The following is a 26,467-nucleotide window of genomic DNA, read 5'->3' on the forward strand; positions in this document are numbered from 1 at the left end:
TGGATTTTTCTCTTATCTAAGAAGGATTTAATTATGCTAAGTATTCTACCAGTGATACCGTATGATTTAATTTTCCTGAGGAGACCCTTGTGCCATACCCTGTCAAAAGCCTTAGATATATCTAGAGCTACCGCTCTGCCCTCTCCTGCTTTGTCCAGTGAATGATATATACGTTCAGAGATTACAGTGATGATGTCAGCTGTAGAACGGGCTTGTCTAAATCCATATTGTTTGTCAGTCAGAAGTTTAGCATCTGTCAGGTGCCGGACTATAATGGGTACTACTCATATTTTTCTTTTAATTCTATTGAACCTTCAAAGTAACCCATGATTATTATGATCGAGCCATTGAACTAACGTAATTGTTGCTTTTTTTTAAAACGGGTTTCCCATTTTTTCACACAAATTTATGGGTATTATAGTTACTTCACTGCCAGTGTCTATTTGCATTTCAACAACACAATTGTTGATTTTTATTTTTTTTGTACCTCCATTCTTAGATCCAGTATCTTGTATATTATCCTTCTTTACATTAAAAATTTGTCTATTTTCATCCTCTATTCTTTCCACATTTTTCATTTTGCATACTTCTTTGAAGTAATTCTTTTTTAAACTCTTTGTACATGTTTTTCCAAACGCTGGGCATTTTTCTTTTTTCATTTCAGGAATTTTTCCACAGTATGTACAATTTTTTCTTTTCGTTTTTAGCATATATGTTTCAGTCATTATTTCACCGTAGGAGTTATTTTTAATTTTGGTTGTAGGTATGTATTAATTTCTGCTGTTGTATCAATTCTAGAAACATATTCAAGAACATGGTTGTAAGTTGTAATTGTTCCATTAGCTTATTCTAGCACCCTATTCCAGATTTTTGTGTAGTAGTCAATAAAAAGAGAGCCTTTGGGTCAACTTCTAATACTGTTGATCAATTTAGGGTAAAAGATTTTGCAGAGGATAATACCTTCCCGAATTGTCCTTCAGGGGTATCATTGATTGGTTTCTGTACATCCTATCACTAAGCAATACGCAAATTATAGCCTTTCCATAATGAATAACAATCCATGTATAGTGATCTTTCTCAAGGCTATCCAGTTAATATGTATGAGCATAGACATAACTGCCAGCTCTTGAGCAGTAAACCTTTACTTCAAATCCTGCTATTTCAGTTGCACTCATTGACAAATCGATGATCAACTGATGAGCTGAGAACAGCATGACTTCGTAGATGATCATATATATTTGTAGATGATCATATATATTTGTAGATGATAATATATATTTGTAGATGATCATATATATATTTGTAGATGATCATATGTATTTGTAGATGATCATATATATTTGTAGATGATCATATGTATTTGTAGATGATCATATATATTTGTAGATGATCATATATATTTGTAGATGATCATATGTATTTGTAGATGATCATATATATCTGTAGATGATCATATATATTTGTAGATGATCATATATATTTGTAGATGATCATATGTATTTGTAGATGATCATATATATTTGTAGATGATCATATATATTTGTAGATGATAATATATATTTGTAGATGATCATATATATATTTGTAGATGATCATATGTATTTGTAGATGATCATATATATTTGTAGATGATCATATATATTTGTAGATGATCATATATATTTGTAGATGATCATATGTATTTGTAGATGATCATATATATTTGTAGATGATCATATATATCTGTAGATGATCATATATATTTGTAGATGATCATATATATCTGTAGATGATCATATATATTTGTAGATGATCATATATATTTGTAGATGATCATATGTACTTGACAGTGTAAGCATGCTGCATATACAATTAGTCAATCAAAAGTGTGGAAATTATATGCATCTGCAAAATTTAAAAAAGTTTCAATATTTTGTGCTTATTGCTGGAAATCAATCAAATTTATATTTGAACGAAAAGCCTGGCTCCAAAATCAGTTTACCTAAAAAAAAAAAAACTTTTCCACGTCACACATCACTCATGACAACCAACCCGAACTGTTGCAATTACTATGACCCTCAAGATAAAAATGTTGACTGACTGAATGCAAAGAGACTCTTTCTGCTGTCATGACTTTAATTTGCTTTTCAAATCTTGCTTGAGATCCCAACTTAACCATTTGCAGCATTAAATTTATTTTGGTTATTTTTCAAGCTTATCCTGTTAGCAATAAACCTTAATAATTAATTATTCTACGGCAAGGAAAATCCAGCTCTCAAAAAGGGGTCACTCTAGATTCGGAACAAAAAATAAAAATACTGTATAACTCCCTCACGAATTAGGGAACCTATTGACTATTCCTTCAAAAGGAAGATATGTAGTCCCTATTCACTTGCCTCCCCCACAAGAGAAAAATTAGACATATGTAGTTTTGTTTTAATGTGCAGGAAATCCATCTCCCGTAAAAAACAACAACAACAAAAAAAAAACACTATCAATTGGGAAGAAAATATATGTAAAGCCCCTTGGCAATCCCTCACTAAGGAGGGAGTTTCAGAAGGAAGGCAATAAACTGATGTCTGCTTTAGTGCTTCGAGAAGTCGTTTTAGGCACTCTGAATTTGAAATAAAACAGGTGTAGAAAAATAACGTTGCCACTGCAATAAACATTAAATGTGATTAAATGTAGGGGGAAGATAACATTTTAACAAATTTCTGTCAAAATAATGTGCGCGCTACTACTATGTACGCATATATGGTGATCTCCCTCTCTCTCTCTCTCCCTCTCTTTCTCTCTCTCACACTAAATGTCTATTATTAAAACTCGTAGGAGAAGTAGCGGATCTACTCTTTTCAGTATTATTTCCTTCTTCGTTCTACTATACCTAAAGTGCATGTAAGATTAAATATTCGAGCGATAGTTTTTTTTTTATTTCCCTGCATAAATAACTATGGTATTCATTGACAAAATCCGCCGACTTTTTTGTCGATACAAAAAAATAAAATATTAAAGTTGGATTTGGGGGAGCGGCTTAGGGTTCAGCGAGTACACAGGGGTGGGCCCATGTGCATCCTGAACCAAGCCGTCATTTTTTTTACCAATGTTTTCTTTAAAATCTGCTTAATATATATATACATATATATATAAAAGAGCTTTTCTGATATGAACAAAGTATACGGAACCTCAGACAGATCTCTCGCGGGCCATGTATTCTACGAGAGATCAGTAAAACTGACAGAACACGTAAGTAAAATTATAATTTGGTTATTATTGTTTAAATGAATTTTCGAAAAAGAAAGGAAAAGTAAAAAAAAAAAAAAAAAAAAAAAAATTAAAAAGGGGAGGTAATTATAATAAAATTTACCCAATAATTAATCTTTCTTTCCCATATCCCTCTTCTATTTGTTTTTTTTATTTAATATAAAATAAAATATTAAGTTTACTAACTTACTACTTGTTATACTTTTTACTTCTTACGAATTGTCATACTTTCATATTGCAAATTTTTTTCATTGACTTACGTAAGTAATCAGTTTAAGTTCAGTTTAACGTACCCCCCCTCCTTTAAACTTGCTATACCAAATATTTTTTCACTCTCTATAACGGTTGTTATTTAATTTTGTCGGAGGAGAGGGCATCATTCTTTTCAATTGAATACCAACTGTTTGAATTATATATAAAATTATAGATAAAATATTTTCGAGCATTTACTGTTCAGTATTTTTATTGGTTGGGTTTGCTATGAAAAGTTTAATATGAAATTATTTTCTCAGCATGAAATTTCGAAATAAAACGTGATTAAAGATCGGTAAAATATCATTTGTAAACTGTTACCTCCTTCGGATTTGTTAATAATTTGAGAATGACGTGGTACCTTAATCCATAATTTTCCTTTCCACAAAAAAATATTACATAATTTTAGAAGGGCGTGGATACTGGATTGCATGTTTCCAACGTTCCAAATTGTTTTCAAAAGACTCAATTCTATACAATTATTTGAGTTGTAGTTCTAAAATTACATTGCAATTCAAAATTGTAACAAAATAAAAATAAAGATTTAATTTTATATCATTTCTTTGTTTAAAAGAACATTTTTTTTGTATATTTTTTTGTCAATTTTTACATTTAGCTCCATTGTGCTTTCCCGTATCTGTTACTTTACTTCAAAGTTATTTTTCCTACTGAGTTCTTTCTAATATTGAAGTTAGCAAAACAAAGTTCTCTTAAAAAGAATAATTGTTGAATGAAATCTTTATGAATATTATATCTTTAATTGAAATATTTTTTCAAACTACAAATGGAATAATCGTGTAGAAATGACACCTTTTTGGAAAGAAAATGACGAACGTGGAAACGTATACAACTCCCACCCTCCTATTTGTAAAAAAAAAAAAAAAAAAAGAAAATGTCATCTTAAAGTCATGAATGAACTAAACAAAAAAAAAAAAAACAACAACAAATAATAAAGGGATAAATGTTTTAATTGTAAAATATTTTAAAGATATTCTTTCTTTGAAACCAGAGTTTCCAATATTTTTGTTTTGTTTGTAGAAACGCCGAAAAAAAGATTTCTTTTTTTCTTCCACAAAGTAACTTTGTAATCTCCGCTGGTTTTTTTCCGGTTCACATTCAAATGCTTTAAAATCATTTAAAAAATATAACATCTTTAATGTTAAATAAAATCCTAATTAAAAAAAAAAAAATAAAATAAACTTGGGGGAAATTTTGTACAAGTATAAAATTCTACAATTATCTCCCCTGATTTTGAACTTTTTTAAATCATGTTTTCTTTTAAATAAAATATGAAAAGGGAATGTTAAGAAAATATTTTTTTTTTTATTGCAATTTATTTTGAAATTTAAAAATTTAAAAATACATTTGCTGAAAAAATGGGACTGAAATTGTTTTTTGAAAGCATAAATAGTTATTATGGTGGAAATCACGCCCGACGTGATTTGTGAAACGTGAGCCATTTGCAGTCCAAGGACATTCAACTCTTATTTATGATAATTAAGTCGCCATCTTGACGCCGGCTCGTCTACATGCTGTTCATCAATTTTCTAACTTAACCGTTATTTATGACTTTATTATTGACTGCAGTTGATACCATTTGAAGAGTTTTTAAATCAGGTATATTAAATAGCGTACGCTATCATCAATTTTATTTCGTGTCAGAAAAAAATATTTCTGCCATCATTCTGCCTATTTTTAATAATTTTTAATTCTGCCTATTTAAAAAAAAAAAAAAAAAAAATAAGTGATAGCCGGCCGGTTCTTTCTCGATTCTTTGTCTAAATTAACTTTTTATTTCGTGTTTCATCTTTTTATTTCTTAAAAATCTTTTTTTTTTTTTTAATCTGGTTTAAATCCATTTTTTTTTCTATTCGATAAATGCAATATTCAATAGTTAATATTAACATAGCGCTTTAAGTTACATTTTTTTTCTGAAGTCTTTATTTAATTCCCTCTCTGTGTGTATGTATGTGTGTATATATAATATATATATATGAAATTTATCTTCTAAATGTTTTAAAAAAATCTTTAAAAACACATAATACTTTGTCTTTAAAAGACTCTTTTCAAGGCTGTTATTTTTCCTTTGTTTTAACTTTTATATACTAAGTACTATTTACTTAGTCGTATTTCTAATATGGAAACAATATTAAATGTAATATTTGAAATGAAATTGTTTAAATGGTATGACCTGTTTGTACAACCAATAAAATTTAGCATTTAAAAAATATAAATTGGTAAAACCGCAGTTTAGTGGCCTGAACTGTTCACTATAAAAAATTACCAAAATTTGTACAGACGATATTGTTTTATCTTGTATTTATATTTTTTTGAAATGTATACAACGTTGAAATATTCGTCATAAACTTTGTTTGTAGGACTACATTTTTTTTTTTTTTTTTTTTTTTCCTAGCTATTAATGAGCTATTGCCAAAAATAGCATTTTAATTCCTTTCTAAGCATATCGGTGAAAAAAAGCACTTCTGCCGTTTATGGACCATACTGAAATCATTTAAAAACTCCTTAACATGGCGAAGGTGGCTTTAATTAACCATTCTGTACTTTGACCTAACAGTATATTGTTTAATAAACTGTTAGGTGAAAGCAAGCGTAAGAGATAGCGTAAAATCATATTTTAAAAATTATCACGCTTCGCAAAAAATTAATTTTATAACTCTAAAATAAAATGAATGTACCAATTATTATTTATTTTTTTTTTCACGTTTATTCGGAAAAATTTCCCCCCACTCTCCAAATTAAATGCTTCCTGAAAGTATTTTAAAATTCTCCGCTCACCTTGTAACATTACACCGGGTTTCATGCATAGCCAAACTGCAATCTAAGCAACAATCCGACGATTGTAATGTTGGCATCTGTGCAGCTTTTTAAATTGTATCGGCTCTACATTATTGAGCACTCTAGAATAATTTGACGATTGTACAGCATAAAGGTACAAAATGAGGTGAAAAAATTCAAAACGTTTACCAAATGCAAGAAAAAGTTAAACTATATCGACTTACATAGCTTTTCAGTTTATATGGATTTGTATTACTGTACACACAGATTCGAAAAAGTTGTCAAAACTATAGCAAATGTTATCAGAGGCAAGATAAGTTACTTTTCTACCTAACTGGATAATTTTCTAGTGTTTTTATTTAATGTAACATGTTTATTAAGCTTGAAAAACAGTTTACCGATGTATTGGAAAATTTAAAATGGCGCCCGCGCCCGACTCTCTTTGACACGGTAGGTTTGGGAAAAGGAGTTATAAATAAAAAATATACAAAATACTGTCAGAAACTCGCTCAATATGTTACCGTAACATAAGCTTACATATTCGATGGGTTTCTAACAGTATTTTGTATATTTTTTATTAGCTCTTTTTCCCAAACTTATAGTGTCAAAGAGAGTCGTACGTACGCCATTTTAAATTTTCCAATACATTGGTAATCACTGTTTTTGAGCTGAATAAACATGTTACATTGAGTAAAAACATATCCAGTTAGGTAGAAAAGTAACTTGCCGTGCTTTTGATAACATTTTATTTACGTGGTCGACGGCACGAGCGTCGATCGCGTGCGCGCTTACGCGTACAAAATGGCCACCCGTGATAACATAGAATTACATGGTTTAGTAGTTGGAAAACTACTTGTTTTTCATTTAATTTTAATTTTTCGTCAATACTACACTGTGACAAGGCAGTTTGGTACGCGAGTGCACATTTAACAGCCTTCGTTTATGCCCGTGCGTAACGAGCGTTAAACGAAGGCTAGGCTGTGAAATGGAAGAGTCCCAAGTTCAGGGGTTAATACCATGCAAAAGAAATCAAACAAAACTTTAGCCAATAAACACAAATGCCCCCTCTCGGGTGGCCAGAAAGTGAGTGCTCATTCCAAGTTAAATTTATATGGAAAATTGATCACTCACTTTTGGAAAGTAAAATCATGGAAACCTTTTTGCGACGGAAACGGTTTGCAGATTCGTTTTTAGCACACCGAAATGTACAAAGAAATATTTTGTTACATACGAACGTGAGACGAGCCATAAAGTAAAATTATACCACGTTCCTTTTGGAGATGACAGCTCCGGACAAAACCTTTGTGAACATAAAAATTTGACCGAAAGTTCGATGTTACTAATCTATCTGTATATTTTTAACTTAATAGTTTTTGGTTCATTTTAAAATACTTTGCACTACGAAACTTTCGGTATCACATGATAGACTATAAATTCTGAAATTAGGAACACTTTAAATTTCAAAACTGAAAAAGCTATGTAAAAGTCGGTAAATCAAATTTTGGGTGAACCTGTATACAATGCCCCCCCCCTATATTCATAATCAGCGGATCATTATCAGATTATTTAATAAAAAAAAAAACTCAGTATTTAATGATTTGTAAGGGGTACTCGGTTTCTAATACAAGGTTTTAGTAAATCGAGCCCCATATTGGAACCACTCAATGAGAACACTCACATACTTATAAAAGATTTTTCACTTACTAGTTACTGATCTTAGATTGATATTGAATATTTTTTTAATGAGATGGGTGTGCGTGTTCTCGTCGCATGGTTCCAACTTGGGGAATCGATTTACTAAAACGTATTAAAAACTGAGCACTCCTTACAAATCTTCAAATTTTATTTTTGATTATCTGGTAGATCAATCCCGCTAAAAAAAGAAAATATAAGGGGGTGTACAAATACAATTGTTTTTTGTAACTTATATTTATCATTCGTTTGTTAACTATAATGCACTTTTGTCAATTTTTCTGTCTAACTTAAAAAAAAAAAAAAAATTCATCTTTATATCTGCATATAGTGTTTGAGATTTCTTTTAAATATATAATTGCATCTTTTAAATATTTAGATTTTTTTTTTGTGTGTGAAACCGATTCCCATGGGAGATAAAGCATACGAAAAAATGTTTCTCGAATTTTCTGAAAGTACGTGTATCGAACATATAGCTTGATAGGCGTATGAATTTTATTTAAAGAAAATCCTGCAATTATACTGAAAGCTAAAATATTCGGCCATGTGAATTCTTTCATGTTCTGAAGAATCTGCGCAATAAAAACCCTGGAAGGTTAAACACGTTTTATGACGCGTTGGCTTTCTTCTACCTCTTCAAGGTGGTTTTGATTTAAATTAAAAACTTAGTTTCCTATATTTTCCAATTTTTAAGGGTAATTTTTTCGCGTAAGGGGTATTCTTTGTATCTTTCACCGTTTCAAAATGACCTGATCATTTCACGGATTTTTTTCTGAAATGGCTATTATCGTTATCCTTAACTTTTCTCCGTTTCATTCAAATCAATATTTTGATTCGAAAATGTCTGATTATTTAACAACTTGCTTTATTTTATGTCAATCGAGCTTACTGCTATTTTATTTTGTCGAATGATTCTAATTAAAATTCAACACCACCAAACAAAGAAAAATATTCTCTTTGGTATGATTGGTACGCCATTATGCTCTCGCCTTGGCGTCTCGAGAATCGTTCCAAAATTCGAAAATAAATACTGATAGAAATCTACCAATAAATAGCACGATGATCTCTATTTGGAATTTGTTACTATTTTTATTTTCGAGTTTGAGCGATTCTCTGAACAATGCCATTTCTTAAGTGCTGCTGAGCTGCTCAGCATTTCACAATTAAAATACATTTTAAAATAAGTTAGAACATCATATTCCTATCCAGATATGTAGAAGAGTAATTTATCTTGCCTTTGGTAACATTTGTTTCTTGTTCTATCTTTTCATTGTCTATTGTAATGCATAACTCTATTATCTTTTGTTATAAAGCTGTCCATGAAAATTTTACCTGTACACCAGTAGTACACCACGTGTGCAAAAAAAAAAAAAAAGTTTCAACGTTCCAATCTTTTAACGATGAATTGAAAGTTTTTAAAACCAAATCTACTTCTGCAGATTACCACAAAAAATAATTACTAGTTTGGCTTTTTTATACGTTTAATATTGTTTAAATTGATAAAATGGATTTAAAAAATCTATTTGAACACGTTAAATATTCATGAAAAAAAAAAACGCAATTATTAAATTAAAATTAAGACACCGTTTTAGGCAACCAAAGTGCCCCCCCCTCTCCAATGTAAACAGAATTTCTGTGAAATGTTAAACAGTATTATACTCGGTAACAATTAGTGCGTGGTGGGTGGTGCGTTACTTTCAGAAAAACGGTTAATTAAACTACAGAAGCAGCTGTTAAACTATTCGCAAGTTCTATTGAATACCCCCCCCCCAAGAAAAAGAACGAAAAACAATGTTTTTGTAAACCAATGAAAACTTTTTAGAACAATTAAAAAAAACATTAAGGTTTTGTACTGTACTGTACTGTACACATAGATTCGAAAAAGTTGTAAAAAAAAAATGTTATCAAAGGCAAGGTAAGTTACTTTTCTACATAACTGGATGTTTTTAATGTTTTTATTTAATGTAACATGTTTATTCAGCTCGAAAAACAGTGTTTACCGATTTATTGGAAAATTTTAAATGGCGCCCGACTTTCTCTTTGACACGGTAAGTTTTGGAAAAGGAACTAAAAATAAAAAATATACAAAATACTGTTAAAAACCTACCGAATATTTCAGTCTACGGTAACATTGAGCAAGTTTCTAACAGTATTTTGTCTATTTATTTATTTATAATTCCTTTTCCAAACTTACCGTGTCAAAGAGAGTCGGGCGCCATTTTAAATTTTCCAATACAAATCTGCAAACCGTTTCCGTCGCAAAAAAAGTTTTTATATGAAGTAATTACTTTTTCGAAAAGTGGGTGATCACTTTTCCATGTAAATTTAACTTGCATCCACTTTCTGGTCACCTGAGAGATGAGACTTTTTTTGGTTAAAAAGTTTTGATTTTTTTTTGCATGGTATTAACCCCTGAACTTTGGGACTATTTTCCATTTCTCAGCCTAGCATTCGTTACATTACGCGCGAGCATAAATGAAGGCTGTTAAATGTGCACTCGCGTACCAAACTGGCTTGTCACAATGTACGAAAAACAAGTAGTTTTTCAAATATTAAACCATGTAATTTGTTATCACGAGTGGCCATTTTCGTCTAATTTTAATTTTTCACCAATACTACACTGTGACAAGCCAGTTTGGTACACGAGCGTACATTTTAACAGCCTTCCTTTATGCTCGCGCATAGCGTAAACGAAGACTAGGCTGTGAAATGGAAAATAGTTCCAGAGTTCAGGGGTTAATACCATATAAACGGTAAATTTGCGACGGAAACGGTTACCATATTCTTTTAAAGCACACGGAAAAAATACAAAACCTTTTTTCTATACGAATGTGAGACGAGCCTTAAAGTAAAATAATACCGATTTTTCTTTTTTTTTAATTTCCTCGTGTCTTTTATTGGAAGATGAAAACAAAAAAATCGAAAACCTTTTAGTCAAACATTAAAATGCCACCTCAGATGGCCAGAAAGTGGGTGCTCATTTTAAGTTAAATTTACATTGAAAAGTGATCACCCACTTTTCGAAAAAGTAATTTCTTCATATGGAAACTTTTTTGCGACGGAAACTGTTTGCAGATTCGTTTTTAGCATACCGAAATCTACAAAAAATATAGTTTATATACGAACGTGAGATGGGCCTTAATGTAAAATTTTACCAAAATTTTTAAACGTACTCTTCAACGTTATACACATAGATTTGAAAAAGTTGTCATAAAACAAATATATAACAAGTAAATATTATCAAAAGCTAGCTAAGTTACTTTTCTACCTAACTCGATAATTTTTTAGTGCTTTTATTTAATGTAACGTTTATTCGGCTCGAAAAAGTGTTCACCGATGTATTTGAAAAATGCAAATGGCGGCAGACTTGAATACGTAAGTTTGGGGAAAATACGATAAAACTAAAAATTATACAAAATACTGTTAGAAACCCACCGAATAATATGTCAGCTCAGCTGATGTTACGGTAACGGAACATATATTGAGTGGGTTTCTAACAGTATTTTGTATAGTTTTTATTTTTAACGTATTTTCCCAAACTTACGTATTCAAGTCTGCCGCCATTTGCATTTTTCAAATACATCGGTAAATACTTTTTTTTTTTTTTTTTTTTTTTTTTTTTTTTTTTCGAGCCGATTAAACACGTTACATGAAATAAAACTAAAAAATTAACTAGTTATGTGGAAAAGTAACTGATTTTGCTTTTGATAACATAACATTTTTGGGTTTGTATTACTGTCTGTACACATAGATTCGAAAAAAGTTGTCAAAAAATATATATAACAAACAAATATTATCAAAGGCAAGATAAGTTACTTTTCTACCAAACTGGATACATTTTTTGCGTTTTTATTGAATGTAACATGTTTATTCAGCTCGAAAAACATGCAGTGTTTACCGATGTATTGAAAAATTCAAAATGGCGCCCGACACTCTCTTTAACATGGTAAGTTTGGGAAAAGGTGTTATAAATAATAAACTAGATAAAATACTATTTAAAAAAAACACCGAATATATGTCAACTTATGTCACGGTAACAATATAATGAGCGAATTTCTAACAGTATTTTGTCTAGTTTATTATTTATAACATCTTTTCCTGAACTTACCGTGTTAAAGAGTGTCGGGCGCCATTTTGAATTTTCCAATACATCGGTAAACACTGTATGCTTTTCGAGCTGAATAAACATGTTACATTGAATAAAAACACAAAAAAATATATCCAGTTAGGTAGAAAAGTAACTTATCTTGTCTTTGATAACATTTATTTGTTATATATATATATATATATATATATATATATATATATATATATATATATTTTTTTTTTTTTTTTGACAACTTTTTCGAATCTGTGTACACTGTACAGTAATACAAACCCCAATTTTTTAAATTTTTTTTATTTTTATTTTATTTTTTTTGCCACTTTTTCGAATCTGTGCATAGTAGTACAATCCCACGTTATTAATACACAATTCTATTAAAATTTGCAAAGATTTGTTTGCGGAATCCTGGCGAATCAGAATGTGTCGGTGTATCTTGTCGTTTCCGAGATTTACTTCGAACACTTCAATAGACTACTTTTTATTTAATGCCTGTTACTAGTTACTTACATGCAAAGGCACGTTGTCATACAAATTGTATGGTTGGTTGCATCTAATTTTACACGAGAAACTAAGATGATTCGTTGTTGGAAAGCATCAGTTTATAATTGCTCAGATTTTATTCTGTTATAAACTATTATAGATGTTGCAAAAGTTTTCTATGATAATGCGCTTTTTCGTGTTGGGAATATACTTACCACTAACGTACACCGACGTTGACTGGGAGAATTAAAGATCACTAAATCTAGGCACCGCCAAAACTGGGGGGGGGGGCAGGTCAGTACTTTTTGACGGACCGTCTTTTTAAAAATCTACCAAAAATCAGGTAATTATCCGATCAATACGAAATTTTCAGCGATTGTTAGAAGAATGAACTTTATAACAGTGTACTTATTTTTCATAAACGATATTTATATATATATTTTTTTTTTTTTGCTTACAACCCCCCCCCCTCTTGTTTTGAAGTGGGAACAAATATGCTTAAAATAATCATCTGAAACTGAACAAAACATTGTGTTGTTGTAAGGGACAGAATTATAGATTCAAAAAAAAAAAAAAAAAATTGTTTGCATACCTTATTTTGACGTCTGAATATCAGAACTTCGATTGTGTTTAATTATCCCGCTTTTGAGTTTTGAAGTGTGAAATTCGGTGAATATGTTAAGTAAAATAATTAATTTAAGTTAAGCAAAACAAAAAAAATTTTTTTTTAATATTTATACGAAAAAAGCCATTTTAAAATTTTTGATAAATAAATTAACAATTTTGTTTTAGCGAGCCGAATAATGCATGACCATTATTAAACAGGGCATGCTTTGAATAATCGATACAAAAAAAAAAAAAAATTCGATAAATATTGTGCCCTTTGTGTTAAAAATAGCATCATTTTTTTCGATCCCGTTTGAAAACGTTTGCCGCCTTTCGACTACGGTGGACCAAACGCGCTGAAATAATTTTTTTTTATTCTGCTTTAAATTGCCCCCCCCCCCCCCAATTTTGGGGAGCCTGTCCCCCACACACATACACATTAAAAACCAAACTCATACAAATGGTCACCCATCTGGTACTGGCCAGCCTCAGCTTAATAATACATTGAAATTTTCGTCACTGAAAAATAAGTTTTTTTGGCCTGTTTGGTCTTCCATAGTTTTCTTATTATCAAACGAAAACGTAAACAGAGTCGATCTGAACTGTACGTCGATGCGAAATATCTGGTTACCTATATGAATAAGTGGAATTATTTGAAATTCAGGTACTTATATTATAATATTTTTGCATATTCTCTTAAAAAATAAATAAATAATTTCAAAACCCCTTTTTTTTAAATATTTAAATACGTTTTTTGTGCAAAACAAAAAATGTCAATTGTTAACTTTTTGGGAAAATTTAACATTTAAAATTGAATTAAAAATAGTAGAAAAAGTTTTACATTATTCTGTTTTCTATATGATAAAATTCAGGGTTTTATCTTTCTGGAAAAAAAAAAGTTACTCAGAAATAATGGATTTTAATAAATGTAATTTATTTTTTAAAAACAACTTGATTTTGCGGCCATTTTTGGCGGTGCCTAACTAAATCTATATCACATTTTGGTGCTAATAGCGATGAGGGGACAGGTTGGTTCACGTGTGAGCTGTAACCCCCTATTTTTTCGATTTTTTTTTTATTTTAATTTCGCTCGAAATTTTCCCTTTTCCGATTATTTTTATATACGTAATTGGTAATCGTGAAGAAAGAGAGCCTGTTTCCTCCGTTTGACTATAGGTGGCGTTACTGTCTGCCCACCCAGTTACGGAAGCACAAAATGTATATAATGGCACCCTTGAAATAAAAATGTTTTTGTTATATTTTAATTTTAAACATATTTATGGATACAACCTTTTTTACGCTCTTATAAAAAAAATCGTTTTTTTATCTTTTTTTTTTATATGGACCCCCCCCCTTTTTTTTTTTTTGAAATTTTTCTGCACTTATTTTACCTTTTCCGCGAGTATTTATATATATTTGAAAAAGGATATTGTAAAACCTGAATCTTACTTGAAACTACTATTAAAAAATAGCGCGGTACAAAGTGCATAAGCAAACTTTTCAAAAAGAAAAATATTTCAAAAATATTTATTTTATGCTTGCAAAAAAACGTAAAAACAAAAAGGTAAATGTTTGGAAAAATAAAACTTAAATATGTTTGCAAAAAAACACAAAACATGTTTAAAATTAAAATATAACAAAAACATTTATTTTTATTTCAAGGGTGCCATTATATACATTTTGTGCTTCCGTAACTGGGTGGACAGACAGTGACGCTAGCAGTGTCAGAAATTTCGTGAAAACTATTGAATAATTCCACCCGCTATCTTTCGAAGCTTATAACTCCTCGAAAAATGTAATTCGAGCCCTAATTTTTTTTTTTTAATTAAAGGACCAAGGTTTCATTAAAAAAAAAACAAACGTGTTTTTTTTTTTTTAAAAGGTTGTAAACTTCGGACTTTACAGGTAAATTTCTTAAAAAAACACTACTTTTTTGTTTTAAATTTGAATATATTTATTGATCTTTTATCTTCAATTTGTGATATATAAAACTTTGGTACATAAATTATTTACTTTTTAATAGACATTTGAAAATGGGGGGGGGGGGAAATTAAAAAAAAACAAAAAAAAACGTTTGTCTAAAATATTATATTCGATTTATTGGAAAGAGCATAAAATTTCACATTGACCCTGAAAATATCATAAAAATAGAATCAATAGAAAAATTGATAGATATTTAAAGTTTAAAAATTGAAAAATACTGAACTCGTAACATTCAATTAATTTCATTACTATTTTAAAAAATATTTCTATTACTTTTTATACAACTTTAATAGTTTATTTTGGAAGTATAATCCATAAAGAAAATAAACAACCCACCTTTAAAAGAGAAATTACGAGTTTTTTATATTTTATTTGCAGTTTCGTGTTAGGGGTGTCAAAAATTCTGATACACCTACAGTAACGCCACCTATAGTCAAACGGAGGAAACAGGCTTTCTTCACGGTTACCACATAATTATGGTTCTTCAAGTTTCGTCACCCGAATTTTTTTTTTTTTTTTTTTTTTTTTTTTTAATACTCAATCTTCAAGTATCATCAACCAATTTTAACAATCTACGGGTAATTGTCAGTGTGCGCTATAGTACCAACTTTTAAAAAATTGATTTTTAGGGGTTTTCACACATGCGCAAAAAACAAACATGGCGACCAATGAAAACAATATGGAATACAGACCCGAATACCCCTAAAAATCAACTTTTTAAGTCTTTAGTTGGTACTCTAGTGCACACTAACCATTAATTCTTGCCCTTAGATCGATAAATGAAAATTCTTTATGTAAAAGCGGTGTGAGTGTTCTCATCTACGGTTCCAATATGGGGGATCGATTTATTGTATTAGAAATTGTGCATACACGTAAGTATATTAAAGTTTCCTCTGTTAAACATTGGACATGTCGAGTGACGAAACTTGAAGATTGCATATAAAATAAAAATTTGAAAAAGAATTCGTCCAGGCAAAACCTCTGTAAATATATGGTGACGAAACTTAGTATTTTCAAGTGCCAGGTGGAGGGGTTGGGAATACTGCCTAAAACCCTAACATCCTGCTGCTGTCGAACTTTCAAATGACCTTGCTATAATTGAATGAAAAGCTTCATAACCAACTCTATATCAGCCGTATGAACACGTGCCGTAGTCAAGGCTATCACTTATGTTTTTGTTTATTGATATTTTGATGCAATATATTTTTGACATCTTTGTCAATTGTCTATATATATATATATATATATATATATATATATATTCCCTTATACTCTTCACTCCAAGGTCATACCTATACCAGACTATGACAACCTTGCAACTGGAGTCGAATTATGAGCTGCCCTACACAATTACTAGATAACCCTTACCAACTTGTTTTTAATTACCAACTATAACCTATAAATTGTTAAAATATTTTGATAGACGATTTTAGAAATGTTGAATTGTCTTTGATTGTATTTGACAAAAATCTTAAATTAGTATGAACGTACTTCTTTTTGAAATATCATTTAAAGATGTTTGGGACATTTGCATTTATATAAATAACTTGATACTTTTAGGTGTTTCTCTATAGTTGTTAATTGTATGTTAGCAAACACCTGGCAATAAGTGTGACCCCCCCCCCCCCCGCCGTATACTATTAATTCTGAACCTCATAAAAAAAAGTAAAATGTCTGCACTACAATAAATTTCTAACAAAGGAATTGTTTAAACTTAATTCGCTGCTAACAACTAGTTCAAAGAATTTTAGGATTTACATTAACATTTAAAAAAATCTTTATTTGGTACTGATGTGTTGTGGCGATTTAAACAGAACTTACGTTCACAGAAAAACGCAAAAAATCTGACAAATGATTGATATCTTCAGCTACATAAAAGCTGAAAAATTCTGTTCATTTACTTCAATTTTCTTATCAGTTTAAGCTGGGAATTGGGCATTCAATTAAATGTCAGGCATTCACACTCATATATTCCAACTTCACTGGGTATATTTACCAGGTAGATTTTGAAATTTTTTCATAAGTTCAGTTGTTTCTATAATTGGAATGATATCTTCCTAAGATTCCAGTTTCTTTGTCATACATAAGACCTGAATTAAAAAATTTTTTATGTAATAAAGCTTTTCCGTCATAGTTTGGCAGCATTAACATATTTTGCTTCTACTTCGTTGTTTTGAACAATTTTTATTTAATTTGTTAAAAAATATTATGACCAAACAGATGCAGAATCTTCACTTCAGTATTTTAGCTGAAAAATATCTATTCAATGTGCGTCACTTCTGGAATTGTAGAAATTTTGAGATGGAATAATTGTCTACAATTTATTTCACTCTGCAATAGAATTATTTAAAAACAAGAAGCAAACTTTTTTCCTTGTGTCAAGTTTTTATCCCTACCAAATTTAAGCTGGTATTGCTTTGATTATAATTTTCATTTACTTTGGTTATGCACTGAAAATTAACTTTTGTAGATGAGTGCAAATTTTCTCACTCCCAATGAAAATAAATTTTGTTGGTTTTGCAAAGATCTCTGGTCAAATTAATTTAATGAAAATAAAACTTGTTTAGGATACCTTTAAGCAAAACTGAATCTGAGAAACAATGTTAATGTGTAAATCATTTTATCAATCTGGGAACGTATTGATGCTTGTAGTTTTTACAGAAGATGAGGCAAATATTTATTTTACTAGGATACCCTCCCCTCCTCTGCAATAACTGCCACACCTTTTATAAGTATCACCTTCGTAGTTTTTTTTTGTTTTTTTTTAAATCAGATTCTACTTGCCAATTAAAGATTACTTTACAAGTATTTGTAATTTACTCATAATTCTGCGTTCATTTTATTTAAAAAAAATTATTTGTAAAAAATTAAACCTAATTAATTAAACTTAACTATAAACACAATATTGCCATGGTTCTAAGATGTATTTCTGATTTGTTTGGGTGCAATGAAAGATTTGTGTGCGTGTATGCAGGTAAGAGAATATGAATGCATTTTTGTTAAAATCACATTTTCAATAATTTAAAAAAATTTTTTTTTTTTTTATATAGTCCAATTTAAAATAAAAACTGCATCTCGGTGCACTGAGAACAAGAGCTTGATTGAAATACCCCATGCCAAAAATTGGACTATTAAAAAAAAAAAAAATCGCACCTTTCACATTGCGGTGTGATTATAAAGAATCACCTTAATTGTTATTCTATCAATTGTTTGAGGTTCTTTGATATTTATGTATTTGCAGAAAATTGGTTCATCTGAAACAATTTTTGAATATACAAATTTATAAACCTTAAAAATAAAATGCCAAAATGATTTTTTAGTTATTTTAGCATTTTAATTGATGGTTAATTTTTTTCCCAATCTTTTAACCATTGATAATGTGTAACATTTCTATCATGTTTAAATGTTATTTTGCTTGGGATAAATCTGAAGGGAAATATTTCTGAGTGACATTCAAAATTTATTACTTCAGAGGCATATGTCTGGCTAGTATCATTCTTTTAATCCTTCATCATTGAATAAAGATTTTCTGTATCAATTAGATCTGTTAATTCTTTTTAAATTTCTAACTCCACTTTTGCAAGTTTGTTGGATAAAGATTTGAGGGTCAGAATTTTCAAAAGAATGATCACTATATTTGACACAGAATGTCTTTAATGGAACCTGCATAGTCTTCATCTTGAAATGGTATTGTGAAAGTTTTACTGTCAAGTGAATTCTAGCAAAGTAAAAACCACAAATGAAAGCCACCCTTGCTATAAATTTAAATATTTGCCAATTATTCATTAAAATTATCACTTTTCACATTTCATATATATAATTTAGACATTTTTTTTCTATCTTATATGGTATTTAACTTTTCAATAGATTTTATGCAAGAATGAATTAAAGTTTTTATTCTGTTTTAAAGTTGAATGAAACACAAACACGTGTAACATTCATAATTTTGTCTGAGTTGGTAACCTGTTTAATTTTCAAACAATTTCATTCAGATAGTTTAATGATCAAGAGATTTCAAGTTTATTTTAATTGTGACTCCTTCAACTCCAAAGTTGTCATTGTTTTAACTCTTGCAAGATGCTTTACTAGGAGTTATGCTGCTTGTTTTTGATGGTGAAACAAAAGTAAGAGGCAATTGTTTTATCAATATTGAACTCTTCAAACAAGAATTAACATTTTTCATATATTTTAATTTTCCTATTTTTATGCTATAATTAGAAGTTTTAATCCGGAATTAAAAAGTAGCAACTATAAACTTAAATCATTGAATTTAAGCTCCATGTATGTTATATCAAAGTAATTAAGTTTGCTTGAATGTTGCCATTTTTAATTTTAATATTTTTGACTGTTTGTACTCTTTGCCAATCTTCAGATGAATTTATGCTTTAGTTGGTAACTTGAAATCTCTATTTAAAATGTTTTTTGAAAGCTTGTATGCCCAAATTTATAAAAATATTGATGTATATTCTAGAATAAATTCTACCTCTTTAATTGTTAAATGATTAGGGTTCTAAATGGACTTAATGAAAGGTTTAAATTTTTCAGAAGTTTATGCAGACTGACAAAAGGGGAAACTGAAGAAGGCTGGAGAGTACAACTGTTGAAAGATTGTGACAAGATTTGGAAACGTAAAATTTATATTAAAAATAGTCAATTTATCTTACATTCACGTCTTAGCATGGATGGTATAATAAAGAAAAACTTATTTTTCTTAGTAACATAATTTCTCTGCCTCTTGCATTGGTGGTTGTTACCTGCAGGTTGGTTGTATGGGAGGGGGTGCCACTCAGCAATAGATTACCGGCTTTATCCCAAGCTTATGACTACTTACTATGAGAGTCTAATTAACAAGTTCTTTTGTTGTTTTTCTTTTTTTCTTTATCTCTTTCTCCCTCCAACGAAGGCATTTTTTTTCTGAATAGGTTCCAGACAAAAGAAGCTGAGGAAGTTGGGAAAAAATCTCTCTTGTAAAGCAGCAAGACTTGTGGCAGCGCTAGCACAAAGCGTCTTAAAGACATTATAAACACTTGGTATGTGGAATATGGTCTGATTGTGGTAGTGATGGGGTAGAAGACACCTTGTCTATCCCCTGGACATGTATTGCTACTTCATGCCGTATTTCGTACAATCAACAACAATGCGGCATCAGGCAGCTACTGTCTGGGTCACCAGGAGTTCCGCCTCATCGCTTACCCCAAAATAACCATTAATATTTATTCAGGCTTCAAGTGAATCCAAACTACTTGGAAGTTCAGTGCACAAAGAGCTAAAACGTTTCAAAAATGTTTTTGATCACTTAGAAAAATATTTTTGATATTGATCAATAAACATTCCAAAAATTTTATTTGTTTCAAACAGAAAAAGTCTTTATCAAATTTGTAATTTTGCAGTTTCATAATGACAATTTTAAATTTTATATAATCTATGAATAAATTGGAAGGGGATTTATGGAATAAGTGTTTCCTCTATCTATATTTGTACATATTTCAATACTGCCAAATTTATACTTAAAAGTTAAAAATTAGATTTAATTTTTTTTTTTTTTAATATGGAAGCGGTTTACTTCTCTGTAGATACTTTTCCAGTTGATATTAGATAGGTGAACCTGTCCAAAATTTTTTATTTTTGTTATATACTTTAAAACATTTTGTATACTTTAAAATTTACATTTTCATAATTTCTATAGATTTAATGTAAACTTATTTTCTAGGTATTTATTAAAAACTTTATATGCATATGCTGTTTCCAGACCATATATTTATCCTATCTTAAAATATACTCTCCAAATAAAATATTACCTTTTAGATTATTTTAAATTCTTTCAAAATAATTTACAATCTTAAAATTAGTTTTGCTACAAATCGACCATTTTATAGTTTTAGTCATCTGTAACTCTTAAAAAAAGAAAAAAAAAGGGGAGGGGTGTTTATATATATAACTTATTTTTTATATAAAGATTTTTTCTCAAATATTTATTCTCTGCAATCCTGAACTCTAAAACTTTGGATTTACTTGCTGTTCCTCCTTGTACACCTTTGAAAGTGATTCCAATTGACCTTTGGCCTGTTGGTTTTGCTTTTCTTTCTGCTCTATTACATGTTCGTTGTGGGTGTTTGTTTCTGATGATTTGCAGCTCAAGGCCTTCTTGTTTGGTCTTGTGCACCTAACCATTTTTCAGAAACAAACTTTCTGCTCATAAATGACCTTAAATTACACTTTACAATCCCTTATAAATTTAAAATACCTGCCATATATTTACAATTACATCTGCATGTTTGGATTTTAGATGGGAGAGTCCTTTTTCTATTTATTAGTTTTGTCAAAAAGTAATTATGACTTTTTGGCTTCCCATTCTAAGGTCTTTTCTTTCTACATGGAGAGAAAATATATACATTTATTTTACAGACCAAAGTGTTAACTGCAAAATTTGTTTACTAAATATAAATGAGTTTTAAAAATTAAAATTATACTTTTCAAATTATTGAAAAGTTTAATTTTAATTTCTTCAGATTGATAAAACTTTAAAACTTTATCCACTGTTAATATATTAACAAAGATTGAAACATTGTAGTGGACTTCATATTATTGCCCCATTTAAAAAAAAAAAAAAAAAAAAAAGTGGGGGCAAACTGAACTTGTGTATAGTATTAGTTGTTTTTTTCTGCTTATCATTTTTGTAGATGTGGGCAGTGAATTTTAAGTTAAACCTGGGTTTATTTTATATTCAATAGGTTTTTGATGGCATCCTTTTTGTCGATTTTGTTTTATTTGCCCTTTATTGAACTGTGCTTTTGTTTCTAACATACTACAAAAGCAATTAATGTGACACAGAATTGTCAGACAGGATCCCATCCCAAACTTATCGCATTTAACTCGCTCTTTGCACAAACTGAAGCAAATGTCTTACAGGTGTCTAGAAGAGTGACGCAGTAGGCACAACCATGCACCCCCTCTAAACACTGATTTTAAACCCCCAATATGTGCTTACATGTAAAAACAATCTAAAGGTTTTATTGATAACTTTGGTCTGTATTTAATATTTCTCTCCCTGCAATTAAAAAAAACTCAATATTAAAAAGTGTGTTAGTCTTTCCAAAATGGTAACAGCTGAAAATTGACTCGTTAATTCAACAGTTACTCTAACAAGATCCTAATTTTGTTATTAATTTTAAGTTGAATTAACATTTTTAACTTCTAATTTTCTTAGAATTGAATCTTATACATAATTCGATATCCTTATCAGTTTTTTCTAATTATATTATATTGATTTTGTATTTCGTTTTTCTTCTAATTGATATCAATTATTTAAAATGTGATAAAAAAATACTATTTTAAAGTTTTTTATTTTTGTAACACTTTGTGCCTTGTCAGGTGTTCTATGAAATCTTTAACTAATACTAAGAGGAAAATTGTTTTTCATCAAGATGTATGCTAAGAACTAATATCCTATAAACTTAGTTCTGCAGTTCAAAGTAGCCATTGTCAAAAGGAACTGCTTGTTTGCTGCTTGCCAAATTAGACCCAGCTACACTTGGGAAAATACCATCTTGCCATGGATCTGATGTTGAGGGGCTCTCCTGGCGTTTCACAGTTAAATGTTTGAGGGAGTGGAGCTTCAAGCAGCCAATTGGCTACTCTACCATGAAATCATGGTGTACATATCTCTTGTGATTTACAAATACCTAATTTGCCCGGTTTCCATTATAGTTGTTATAAAAATACTTAAATTGCCAAATAAAAAAATTCACATTTGAAAAAATCTTTAAACTGTTTAAAAGTTTTTTTCTTTTCTATTTTTAATTAGGATTTGACTTTATGTCCTAAATAACAGATTTGATAAATTTATGAAAATTGCTGGTTTCTTTATCAGAATTAAAAACTTACTCTAAATGTCACTGGAACAAGTGATGTTTTTTTTTTTTTTTTTTTTTACTTAAACAAATCGAATATATTTTATGTCTAGTCTGAAGTGTTGCAAGTTTGATATAAGTCTCCCCATTATTTATTTTTGAAAATTTATTGAAAAATAAAGTGGGGACAGTGAAATTTTCATATCCGTCTACTCTCACTTTGCCATCTTATTTTTGTCAATTCATTCTTAACTCGAGTTTTATCTTGAAAATTGCACTTTTTATTTTTGTTGTGCTTTAGAATTTTTTTTAGTCTGTATTCATAAATGGTAAGATTTGTGCTTTTCAAAAGTTTTTCCATTTAAAATTTCATTTACTACTCACAAAACCTGTAAACTGGCGTTGCCTGAGAATTATCAAGCTAACTAGTTTTTTTCATTTGTATTATGCTTTCTAAAAAAATCCAATTTGTATTAAGTGTAATTTAATGATAAATCTCTTTTCAAAATTTAAAGAAATGTATTATAAAATTAGCAAATATTTAGTGAACAGAATGTGAAGTGGTGGGCATGGAAAATGCTGTCTGTTAAAATCATTGTATTTGAAAAAAAAACTCACTTTAAATGAGTAAATATGTTAATGTCTTGTTTCCTAGCTGATGTTTCATTAAATCAGGTTGGAGAAAAATAACTAAAGTCTATCAGTAACTCATAAAAATAATTTAATTATGTATGAAAGTATACATTCTTGTATTTTCACAATGCAAATTTATTGAAAAATACACTGAAATAGTATCGGAACAGATTACATATTTATACATCTGTTTTAAGAAATTCTTTTGGTGATTTAAGTTTGTTGAAAAAGTTATAAAATTTGAAAAATGCTTGAATGGAATATTATGTTCATTACAACTAATAGTCTGTATTTGACATTCAATCCAATATTCCTATATTTTGTTTTAAAATAAAATATTTGTATAACATACTGAAAGATTAACTCCAAATTTAAAATATGATAGTGTTATGTTGTAGCTTGGTCACATCAACATTGTAGACACAAAACAACCGACTGATTTGCATTAATAAAAACATAATCTACTGTCGGCAAAGTAGAAATCCTTGTCTTTGCAAATCCGAAAAAAAATAATTTTAAAACCTGCTCTAAGAATACATGAATATTGAAATATTTAGTTGTGCTCACGACTACAGGCCTGTGCATGTGTCCAATCTGATATGCCTTTATTTTGCAATCTATATACCTATAAAAGTGAAATTGTCTGTGTGTACATTGCCTTATCAAGCTACTCCGTCAATTTTCAGTCTAGACTAGAGACTTGACAGAAAGGGTATTGAGATTTGGGAAAATCTTTTTTAATTGGTCTTCAGCTAGAAGTTTGACTTTCAAAGGGTAAAAGTTCAACGATTTGACCTTTGAGAACTCTACCAAACTCCTCCGTCAATTTTGGGTCTAAACACTTAAAATTTTAGATGTATGTTACTTGGACATGGATCAAACTTTTTAATTTGATTTTGAGCTCAAAACAAATGTTAAGGGGTAAAAGTTAAAAAAAAAAAAAAAAATTTGACCTGTGGTCTCTACCAAATTACTCAGCCAATTTTGGGTCTAAACATTTGAAATTTTGCATAAAGTGTATGCAGACATAGGGCAAGCTTTTTAATCGGTTTTTGGCCAAAAATATGACTGCCAAGGGGTCAAAGTTAAAAAGATTTGACCTTTGCAGTCTCTAGCAAACTATTCAGACGATTTTAGGTCTAAACATTTGAAATTTTACATAAAGGGTATTCAGTAGGTACGGGCAAAATGAATGCCGATGCTCAAAATGTATAAACATTTTGACGCCTCCCTTTACTTAAAAATTCACCAAAAATCAGGAAATTAACCAATTTTAATGAAATTTTCAAATAATGATCGCGGAATATAATGAACTAATTATTTTTATTTAAATCTGAGTGAAATGTATTCTGTTTAAACAAAAAATACCTTTACTGAAGTTATGGTTTTCAGTAGTAAATAAAAAATGCAAGAATTTTTGCTATTTTTATATAAATAAAGCATTGTAATTTGTAACAAAAATTAAATTTTTACAGAAACATTACGAAAAAAGCCCCTAAAGTCTGTATTAATGAATTCGATACAGCTCAAATGAATTTCTCGAACTGCCGATATTACCATTGAATTAAGCATTGTTTATTTAATATTTTCACAAAAATTATAATAGCAAAAAAATTTTTTTATTACAAATTTGACATAATTTTTATATGCAAGATTTTAATTTCCTTGCTCGCAAGAATGTGAAACTTTCGGCATAACAATTTTTATATAATCTCGAACAATAATTAAAAAAAAAAAAATTAAAAGCAGGAACATAAAAAAAGAAATTAAAAAATGATAAAAATTGATACAGGCGTTCAGAATAGAAATGTATGGATGCATGTCTGGGGCGGGGGAGAAACCTGATATCCCTACCTCCTTTTACTATCATGACTTCATTTTGAAACAGCGTTTCGATTGGCTCAAATTTTAGGCCTTCTTATAATTGTTTACAAACCATTGTTGCATTTACGGCGAATGGTAAATTACTTGTTTTTTGGGGGCTAATTAAGTTATTTTTGCACAAACTATTACCTTCACCGAGGTGCGCGACTTGACACACAAAAAAAAAAAAAACAGCCTCTTAATCACCTGCTAACGCACGCGTCACTGTAACGTCCAATGACAACAACAGCAACAACCTTCTCACTTGACCTGCCTTTCATACCACTATCTGAATCCCTCCTCTTGCGCATGCGCCTGTAGATTCCTGACAACCTCGAGACTTCCACTTATAAAAACCCAAGTTTTGTTGTTGCGCATGCCTATACAAGGCACAAACACGTGGGCGTTTGTTTTGTTGGTAAGTACTACACTCCCTACTGATCTGATGATCACATAGACTGCACTCCGGGGTTGGCCTCTTAGTTCGTTGGCTTCTGCGAAGGGTGGTATTTACAATCTCTGTTTCAGGTTCTGGTTCTGGGTGTGGTTCTGGTTCTGATCCTGCCTGATCAGACGAACTACAACTACCACTCTCTTGCTCGGTGACCTCACTCATCAGCAGCTCATCATCTGATGATTCATCGCTCTCTGTAGTTGTGGGATGTACTTCACTCGCTGGGTGAAGATCGCGCACATGGCGTGGGGTTCCATCAACAAGGATCGACTGCTGGCTGACCACTCCAGATATTCGTCCTCACTTGAACTTGGTGGTGCACCGGTTTCCAGGGTGTCTAACCCAAACTGGATCCCCTACCTTGTATTTGTCATGACTCTCATCGTCGATTGGCTGGACAGTGTCAATGCCCTTTATCCTAACACGGTATTTGTGTATGGCATTGGCCGGTGCTGTTGTTAGTGTCTTCCCATCCTTTGGTGTGATGTTATACCAATACGTGGCCTCCGTAAT

The 26,467-nt window shown here is 30.1% G+C and overlaps 1 protein-coding gene across 12 annotated transcripts in view; it reads left to right on the forward strand.

Annotated features, from left to right (window-relative positions):
- Positions 1-2,804: 2,804 nt before the first annotated feature.
- LOC145295197 (uncharacterized) overlaps positions 2,805-26,467 on the forward strand; it is a 103,364-nt gene continuing 79,701 nt past the window's right edge. For 2 of the 12 annotated variants that reach the window (XM_080141454.1, XM_080141448.1), the window contains exons 1-2: positions 3,087-3,222; positions 20,077-20,184. The gene's annotated coding sequence lies outside the window, so the exon portion shown is untranslated. Of the gene's footprint in view, positions 3,223-4,945; positions 5,110-20,057; positions 20,185-26,467 lie in introns of those variants that run through there. The other 10 variants (XM_080141447.1, XM_080141445.1, XM_080141444.1 and 7 more) reach the window with 10 other exon arrangements.

The sequence above is a fragment of the Euprymna scolopes genome, chromosome 2, assembly GCF_053919585.1.
Source record: "Euprymna scolopes isolate OS-2025 chromosome 2, ASM5391958v1, whole genome shotgun sequence".
NCBI lineage: Eukaryota > Metazoa > Mollusca > Cephalopoda > Sepiida > Sepiolidae > Euprymna > Euprymna scolopes.